This window comes from Odocoileus virginianus, unplaced genomic scaffold, assembly GCF_023699985.2.
Source record: "Odocoileus virginianus isolate 20LAN1187 ecotype Illinois unplaced genomic scaffold, Ovbor_1.2 Unplaced_Scaffold_1, whole genome shotgun sequence".
Taxonomy (NCBI): domain Eukaryota; kingdom Metazoa; phylum Chordata; class Mammalia; order Artiodactyla; family Cervidae; genus Odocoileus; species Odocoileus virginianus.
Window position 1 is genome coordinate 839,072 of NW_027224263.1, and position 9,198 is coordinate 848,269.

General features: G+C 44.7%; 1 non-coding gene across 1 annotated transcript; it reads right to left on the reverse strand.

Annotated features, from left to right (window-relative positions):
- Window positions 1–8,790: 8,790 nt before the first annotated feature.
- TRNAE-UUC (transfer RNA glutamic acid (anticodon UUC)) lies at window positions 8,791–8,863 on the reverse strand. Its single transcript has one exon. It is a non-coding gene; the product is annotated as a tRNA-Gly (tRNA).
- Window positions 8,864–9,198: the final 335 nt, after the last annotated feature.

The window sequence follows — 9,198 nt, forward strand, 5'->3', positions numbered from 1 at the left end:
CACCAAAGGAAAGATATAGATGGTAAGTTGGCATATAAAAAGATGCTTAATATCCTGTCATTAGGGAATTGCAAATTAAAACAACAGTGAGTTGCTACTCACTACATACTTATTAGGATGACTAAACTCCAGAACATTAATACCACCAAATGCTGGCAAGAAGGCTATGGAGCAACAGTAACTTACATTTACTGCTGGTGGGAAGGCAAAATGGTTCAGACACTTTGGAAGACAATTTGGCAGTTTCTCACAAAACTAAACATAGTCTTACTGTATAATCCAGCCACCACACTTCTTAGTATTTCTTAAATGATTTGGAAACTTAGGTCCACACAAAAACCTGCACACAGTGTCTATTGCAGCTTTCTTTATAATTGCAAAACCTAGAAATAATCAAGATACCTTCCAAAAGGTAAGTTAATAAAATCTGGTACATTCAGATGATGGAATATTATTCATCAATGAAAGAAGATGAACATGAAAAGACGCAGATATCACTTAACACATATCTCTAAGAAGCCAGTCTGAAAAGGCTATATACTACATAATTCCAACTATATCACATTCTTAAAAAGGCAAAACTATAGAGACTAGGAAGATTAGTGGTTGCCAGGGGCTGGGGCTGAAGGAGAAGTATAAATAGGTAGAATCCAGGGGATTTGTAGGGCGCTGAAATTATTCTCTATGATACTGTAATGGTGGGTAAATGTCATTATACATTTGTTAAAATGCATAGAGTTGTACAGTACAAAGAGTGAACCCTAATATAAGCTACAGACTTTCATAATAATGTATCATTATTGGTTCATCAATTAAAACTAAAGAAGCACACTAATTAAAGATTTAATAATAGAGGTAACTGCATGCAGAGGGAGAGGGGACATATGTGCTCTCTGCTCAATTTTTCTGTAAACCTAAAACTGCTCTAAAAGATGTGAAAGTGTTAGTTGCTCAGTCGTGTCTGACTCTCTGACTCCATGGACTGTAGCCCACCAGGCTCCTCTGTCCATGGAATTCTTCAGGCAAGAATACTGGAGTGGGTAGCCATTTCCTTCTCCAGGGGATCTTCCCAACCCAGGGAATGAACCCAGGTCTCTTGCATCTCCTGCATTTCAGGCAGATTCTTTACTTTCTGAGTCACCAGGGAAGCCCCGTCAATTAATTTTTAAAAATGGAGGGAAGAGAAACAGATCTGGAAGGGACAAGTGAGGAGACAGAAGATCCTGGCATTGCCCAGGAGATGAAGGTTGATGATTAAAGGGAGTTAGGTTCCAAAAGAATTGCAAAAAACCTCCTCCCACTGAAACCAGCAGCATGTGCTTCAACCCTACTCTATTCCAAGTTTTACGTGGCAGCTCAATCCCACTGGGACTGTCTCAGGTAAGAACAGGAACCCCTCGGCCCTTCACAGCCTTTCTGTTTCTCCCACTGAAGTTCCACTAAACTGTGATCTGACAGTTAAACTAGGCCTGTTGAAAGAATTTACCCCATAATAAATCCATTTATTATAGCTTCCCAAATGGAAAGAGGGGAGAAGAGGGAGGGAGGGAGGAAAGAAAGAAGGAAGGAGGGAGGGAGAGAAGAAGGAAGGAAAGAAGGAGTAAAGAGAAAGGAAAATAGCTAATGAGGAACTAGTACTTCTTTCACAGCTACCTTTGGTGGAGTACATGCATTCCATTAAATTGTGAGATATTCGCATGTCGTTTGATTCACATATCCTTCTGTCTCAGTGGGAAAAGATAGGACAAACACATTCACCCTGCAGTTTGAGTGACTGGTGCTGTGTGTTCTCCTTATCAGAGCTCTGTGCAATTACCTAGAAATTCTTGGAGTCACATGTTAGGAAGAAATTAGACTCCTGGGAGAATTGTGAGCATTAGTGAGTGGTGGGGCCAGGGGGTAAATTATCCCCCAGACTTCCTGCTCAATCTTATTTTCTGGGTCCTAGGAAATTGAGGAACAATAGGAAAGAGGAGTGTACGGGCTCAAGAGTGTCGTGCTAGTGTGCGTGCTCAGTCGCTTCAGTTGTGTCCGACTCTTTGCAACCCCATGGACCATAGCCCTCCAGGCTCCTCTGTCCATGGGATTCTCCATGCTGGAATGGATTGCCACGCCCTTCTCCAGGGGATCTTCCTCACCTAGGGATCTAACCCAGGTCTACTGAGTCTTATGCATCTAAGGCAGATTCTTTACTACTGAGCTAAGGGGGAAGCTCCAGTATCGTGCTTAATCGGTCATAATACTGACAGATGGTTTAGGAGGGAGACAAGTTGCATGGGCCAGAGGGAAGAGGATGAGACCTACACTCTGGTCCCACAGCTCACAGAGAATTATAGGAAGAGGAGGCTGGTTGCTTTCCACAGCTGAGGCCCCACCCGACTTGGGAGGTAACTGAAATTTCAAAGCTGGAAGGTGCTGCTAGGAGAAAGGCAGCTGAGTGGGCTGTTTATTCAACAGGTGCTAAACATGAAGTTTGGCACCTCATTTGAGAACTTCCAGCAGCATGGAGGAAGCTGATTCATTTTTTTTCAAATCAGACTTAATTGTTGCACTGTTTATTTAATGGTTAGATAATAACATCTTATGTGTATGAACTGTCTTATAGCCTGAGGGAGTCCACACCAGCTTTCCAGACTTCAAAATCTGAGAGCAACTTGACAGAGCTGGTGCATTCCATCACTGAAATGCCATCACCTGGAGGCTGGGGGTCTGGCAGGGGAGGGATTGGCTCCGGAGGAGCAGGGTCTTTACAAGGACAGACACTTCCTGGGGTTGCTTCACAGCCCAGGACTCATGTTCCTCTTGGGAAGGGCTACTAGGTAGGGTGGAGCAGGGTGTCTGGGGCAGGACACCCACCTGAAGAAGCAGGTGAGAGCTGAAGCTTAACTCAAGCTCTCTTTGCCAAGCTGAGCACCCTGTGAAGGTCTGTGCCTGCCTAGGGGAAGAGATATCCTTTTCTTTTTCATAAAAATGAAGGGTTTCTAATCCTAATCAATGAAACATTTCATTCTAATGTGAATAGGCTAATGGTGGTCCTGCTGGAAGAGGAGTCTCAAGGAAGCGTGTGTTGTGAGAGGGTCAGGCTGCCTTTGAGAGCCCACCCTACTTGGCAAGGCAGTATGGTAGAAGTGAGGTGGAGCCCCACTCTGACGTGAAATAGCTGTGTACCCCCAGTAGTTCATTCAGTCATGTCTTCAGGCCTCCATTTCCTCATCTGGAAATGGGGGAAGTCACTGTAGCTGATCTTTGAGGAGGGCTGCTGAGATGGGCAACTCCAGGGGGCACCATTCCCATTGTTTCTGAAGAACCATGAGCTCTAAAATGGAGTCTGGGGACTTCCCTGGTGGTCCAGTGGTTAGGACTCCATGCTTCCAATGCAGGGGGTGTGGGTTCCATCCCTGGTGGGGGAACTAAGATCCCACATGGTGCCTGTACAACACAGCCAAAAATTAAGAATTAAAAAATGTTTGCCATATTATGATAATAAATAAATAAATGGAGTCTAGGCTTGACTAGAGGATGGTAGAGCTAACCATTCCCTGTGTATTTAAGCCAAATGCTGACACTTGCTTCAGGTTCCCTCACATCCAGAAGCTAGTTTGCCCTACTCCCCACTTTTTTGTTCATGGTACTCAGCCCTTCTTTATGCCCCCAGGGTATACCCTGCTGTGTTGTACATAATCTCGTAATATTTTCTCACTTATTTACATCCCTTGTTAGACTATGATCTCTGCAAGGACAAGACAGGATCTTTTTCTTCTCCATCTTTGCATGTTCGCCCTCTGCCCATCCCCCAAGCCCCACATATAAAGAGTCTCTGTGGCTCCTCTAGCTAATTAGAGGTGTTTAAGCCGGTTTATTCCCTCTCTCCTCTCTAAAACTTAACTTTCAGGAAAAAGATTGAGGGTGGGGATGGGGGTTACCTGGGAGACCACTAGGAATCACCCTTTTCCCATCTGGTTCCACCTTTGGCTCCCTGAGGCCCCTTTCTGATGGCCCCTCACTGCAGAGGTTGGGCAGGGAGCGGGAGTGCTAGAGATGAGCTGATCTCTAAAGTATCATCTGTTTCCAGCTTCCTATGAAAACATGCTAGTTGCCCTTAGTAACCAGCTATGCATAAATTTATGAATGCTTCTAACCCTTTTTGAAAGGTATTTACACGTACTTTCAGTTTCACTAAATCTTGAGGATAATGGATTTCATATATTTGTTTTCTGTTGCATAAAATCACATTTATTTGTGGTTTTCTAAATGTATCCCTTTCAAAACCTCTAGAGGTCTCTGATAGTATCTTCTAGATGCTGGACCACAATCTGCATTTGCCATCGCTCTGGGCCTCCCCAAGCTCTGTTGTGTCTCCCTGCAGACAGAATTCAGAGGCAAGCATTCTTTGTGCAAGGGGAAGGGACAGGTCTTTCCTCTAACAAGCCTAGAACTGGGTTGCCTGCCTTGACCACAGCGGTAGGTGGTGGTTGTTGTTTTCATTGTTCAGTTGCTCAGTCGTGTCCAACTCTTTTGTGACTCCATGGACTGTATGTAGCCTGCCAGGCTCCTCTGCCCATGGGATTTCCCAGGCAAGAATATTGGAGTAGGTTGCCATTTCCTCCTCCAGGGGATCTTCCCAACCCAGGGATGGAACCAGCATCTCTTGCATTGCAGGCAGATTCTTTACTGTCTGAGCCTTAGCGGCTAAACAACAACAGTATGTGTTTATTTGGCTTTAAAAAAGATCCTCAGGGACAGAGTTCGTTTCTCTGCCTTTTCCAGTCATCTCTCCCCAACTCAGCCAGTATTGAAGAGGGGTTTGAAAAGTGGGAAACACACCCCAAACAAGTTGGACAGCTCTCACGGATCCTGGAAGGGTTTTTGGCTGCATTCTAAGAGCTCCTATCTTTTGAGGAGATGGTGTTTTCCCTTGAGATTCTAGAGAAGCATGGAGCCTAGGGGATAGCAAGATCATCTACCACCATCCATAAAAGTTTTCACATTAGAATATGTACAACTGAGGAGACACCCCTTGTGGTCCAGTGGTTAAGAATCTGCCAGCCAGTGCAGGGGACATGAGTTTGATCCCTGGTCGGGGAACTAAGATCCCACATGCCATGAGGCAACTAAGCCTCAGGCCACAACTAGATAAGCCCACGTGCCACTACTACAGAGCCCACACACCACAACCACTGACTCCGCAAGCTCTGGAGCCTGCAGGTCACTAGAGAAGCCTGCACTCTGCAAGGAGGAGCCCACATGCCACAGCAAACACCAAGCACAGCCAAAAAAATAAAGAATATGTAGAATTGAAAAAAAAGAATATGTACAGTTGGCAAAGCTTCTACCAAAAAAAAAAAAAAAGAGAGAGAGAGAGAGAGCATGCTCTGAAGAAAACAGAAGCAGGCTGGTATGCAGGGGACTTGTGTCTGGAGCCGAGTGACACTGTTGGATTGCTAGGTGGCTGTGACCTCAATTTTTCCATCTGTCTTATGGGAAAATATGAGGATGAATGACCCCCCCCCCAAAAAAAAATAAAGTGATTTATAATCCTGATCTTCTTTTAAAGAGAATGGTTACTGGTACACAAAAGAAACATTCTTAATTCTGTTAAGACCTAAATGATTGTCTAATAGAATGAGAAGAAATTGCATGAGAGGCAGGAGCACAATCTATGGGGAAGAGGAGTGAAAAAAGCAGAAGAGAGAGGAAAGGAAGAAGAACACAAGGGACTTGGCAGAAGCCTCCATGCTGGGACCCCCCTTCCTGGGACTGCCCCCCAAAATCAGTGAAGTCTAGAGATGAGTAGGGCCTTCCCCGGTGGCTCAGCAGTGAAGAATCAGCTTGTCAATGGAGGAGACGTGAGTTCCATCCCTGAGTCGGGAAGATCCCCTGAAGGAGGGCATGGCAACCCTCTCCAGTATTCTTGCCTGGGAAATCCCATGGACAGAGGAGCCTAGTGGGCTACAGTCCATGAGGTTGCAAAGAGTCAGACACGACTGAGCGACTGAGCACACGGGCAGAGATGAGTAGACTTCTTTTTGCAAACAAAGAAGGGACTGAGGTTGTGCCTGGCATCCCAAGGCAAACAAAAACAGCAGATGCAGAAGCCAGAAGCAGAGTGGGGAGCAGAGGAAAAGAAATCCTCCAGAATGGCTGACTCCCCTTCCATCTCACTCAGCTGCTCCTTGGGGCCTGCAGTGTCCTTTCTTGCCGGGAGGCTGTGGTTAGACCTAGCTACTTGGTCAGATATCCTTAACCTGAAGTCTTTGAGGAGAGATGGGGTTCCCTTCCCTTTCTTCCCAGCGAGAGGGGGTGGGGGGTAGGCAAGGGGACACTAAAGAGACATCACACAAAAGATCCTGAAAGGCTCTTTCTCTTGTACAAAGGTGCAAGCTGGCCTTAATTTGTTTAATTAAGGAAGCCACTCAAGGGTTTTTTGCCATTACAAAATGAAATCAAAATAAAAGCAAATAAATGTAAATCTGCAAGCTGAGGTGACATGCAGATTTGTCCCCAGTCATTTTTCCACTGATGCCTTGCCAGTCCCCAAACCACTCAAAGAAACCCACGCGGGGTTTTGAGGCACCTTTCCCTTGGATCCATCTTTTCACCTGCCAATTTGGTTAGTGCTGGGGGACCAGGGTGCATGTCCTCACACAGCCTGAGACGTTGACATTGCATGGTAGTAGTGGGACTTCCCTGGCAGTCCATGGGCTAAGACTTAGCTTTCCAATGCAGGAGGGGACTGCGTTCTATCCCTGGTGGGGGAGCTAAGATACCACATACATCTCAGCCAAAAAAAAAAAATCACACAAAACATAAAACAGAAACAATATTGTAACAAATTCAGTAAAGACTTTAAAAATGATCCACATTAAAAAAAAATCTTTAAAAAATCATATAGTTGTTGTACTGCCATTTCTGTTACAGACATCAAAGGGGAAGGGCAGTCTCAAGCCAGGAGGACATATCAGCCTCAGTAACTGATCTTCCCCCTTGTGTCTTTCACTTTCAGTCTGCCTCTCCTCCACCTCCACAGGCGACCCCTAGAATCCTGAATCAGGATGGATGCTGCCACCCCTATACCTGGACTCTTGACAACCCAGTGTTTCCCTGTCTCAGCTGGCCAGTTGTGGACAAATCCCTCAGTTCAGCAGAGATAAGGTGAGAATTAGAAAACAAATGCAAACGCCTAGAAATTGAGGCATTGACATCATAGCCATCTTCAGTGGAAGCCACAAAAGTGTATTCAGAGCTTATGCCTGGCCCCAGTTCCTTTGCCTCATGAAACCGTTACTCTGCACAAAGGGTGAACGCTAGACCAGAGCCACTCAGACTTCCAGCCTGAAAGAATTTTGAGTTCATGCAGCAATGATTTCATGGGGAGTAGAGGAGGCCCACAAGAAAAGAAGTAAGAACACACACACACATGATCCTTAAACAAAGTTATCAACAACCACCATAAATGAACCATCGTACTTTATGATCTTAATGCTGTTTCTCAGTTGAACCAAAATATTTTTCATTCTGACAGTTAAGGGCCAAGTTGACTTAAATGGTTTGACTCTGTCCCCTGTCTTGTGTGCCATCTGATTTGCCCTTGGATTGGCTGATGGTTGGGCACTGCAATAGCTCCTTGGCCAGTGTTTTAGTTTTGAGCTTTACCTCTGTGGCAGAAGGTTTCATCTGCTCAGAGAGAGGTTTTTTGTAGTTGTTGTTTTGGCTTTATAAATAACCATACTTCTCTCCTCTGAGAATTATGGGTTATTTTGAAAAGGGGAGCTTCTAAGAAAGCTCTTATTGGATCTGGACTTGAGCCACTTTCAGAACTGTGTGTTTCATGTGGTCCATCACTCTGCTTGCTGACACCTACACAGATAGGAAGCATTGCCTGGGACTGAAATTTACAGGCCCTAGTCCATCATCCAAAGTGCTAGATATTCTGGAAGCTGGCATCTACCAATAATTGCAATATTAAGGCATGTACACAAGGCCCATAAATGCTGTTGGCTTACTGAAAATAGCCAAACTAGAGCTGATATGAGCTAGAGGAAGGTACTATTAGCAGTTGTAAACTACCTATACCAACGAAACCCAACATATAGCCCTGGCTCAAAAATGAGCCATGTAGATCTGAGAGCTGTCACCATATTTAATATGTAAACAAACTATGATCATTGGAGAAGAGGGAAACCAAAGTTAGTTTTTTCAGAGTGTCTCCTGGGAAACCAGAAGACAGATGTGTCTCTTGAATCTTCCATCAACCCATCATATGAATCAGGCAATGGCATAAGTGACTAGCAGAGAAAATAGTGTCATATTATGGAGAGAAGCTTGGGCTTGCTGTGAGACAACCTGGATTCAAATCCCCCTAGAAGCACTTACCAAAATTTCTTTTGGAAATAAAAGGGAGTAAGATTGTGTCTCTCTTACTTAACTTAATGTAACTCTTTGAGTCTCCATTTTCTTATTCATAAAACAACTATAATAATAGTAGTACCTGTTGGAAGTTTCAAATAAGATAATTCATGTAAATATTTGCCATAATTCCTGACACACTGTGAGAGTTCAGTAAACACTAGTTGTTTTTGCTTATGGGGTCCAGGAATCAGAAACCCATAGCAGATTTTGGCCTCTGCTTCTAATTCCAAAGAGTGTGACCCTTTAGGTGTCCACAATGCTAATCAGTTTATACTGATCTCTCCTGCCATTGATGTATAGCTCCCAGTCACTGGGAGACTGGATTTTCTTTTTTTGGGGGGTTGGGTGGGGGGAATCACACTGCAGCATGCAGGATCTTAGTTCCCTGACCAGGAATCGAACCTGTGCCCCCTGCAGTGGAAGTGCAGATTCTTAACCACTGGACCACCAGGGAAGTCCCTAGACTGGATTTTCAAATTGGAATTAGTGGTGTGTTTTAGAGTTCTCCAGATAAATAGAACTGATAGACAAAATAGATATAGACACAGGTATAGATGGGCTTTCCAGGTGGTTCAGTGGTAAAGAATTCACCTAGCTAATGCAGGAGACACAAGAGACATGGGTTCTATCCTTGGGTCAAGAAGATCCCCTGGAGGAGGAAATGGCTACCCACTCCAGTATTCTTACCTGGAGAATCCAATGGACAGAGGAGCCTGGCAGGCTGCAGTCCATGGGGTCACAAAGAGTCAGACTTGACTGAGAGACTGAGCATGCACATAGATATAGATG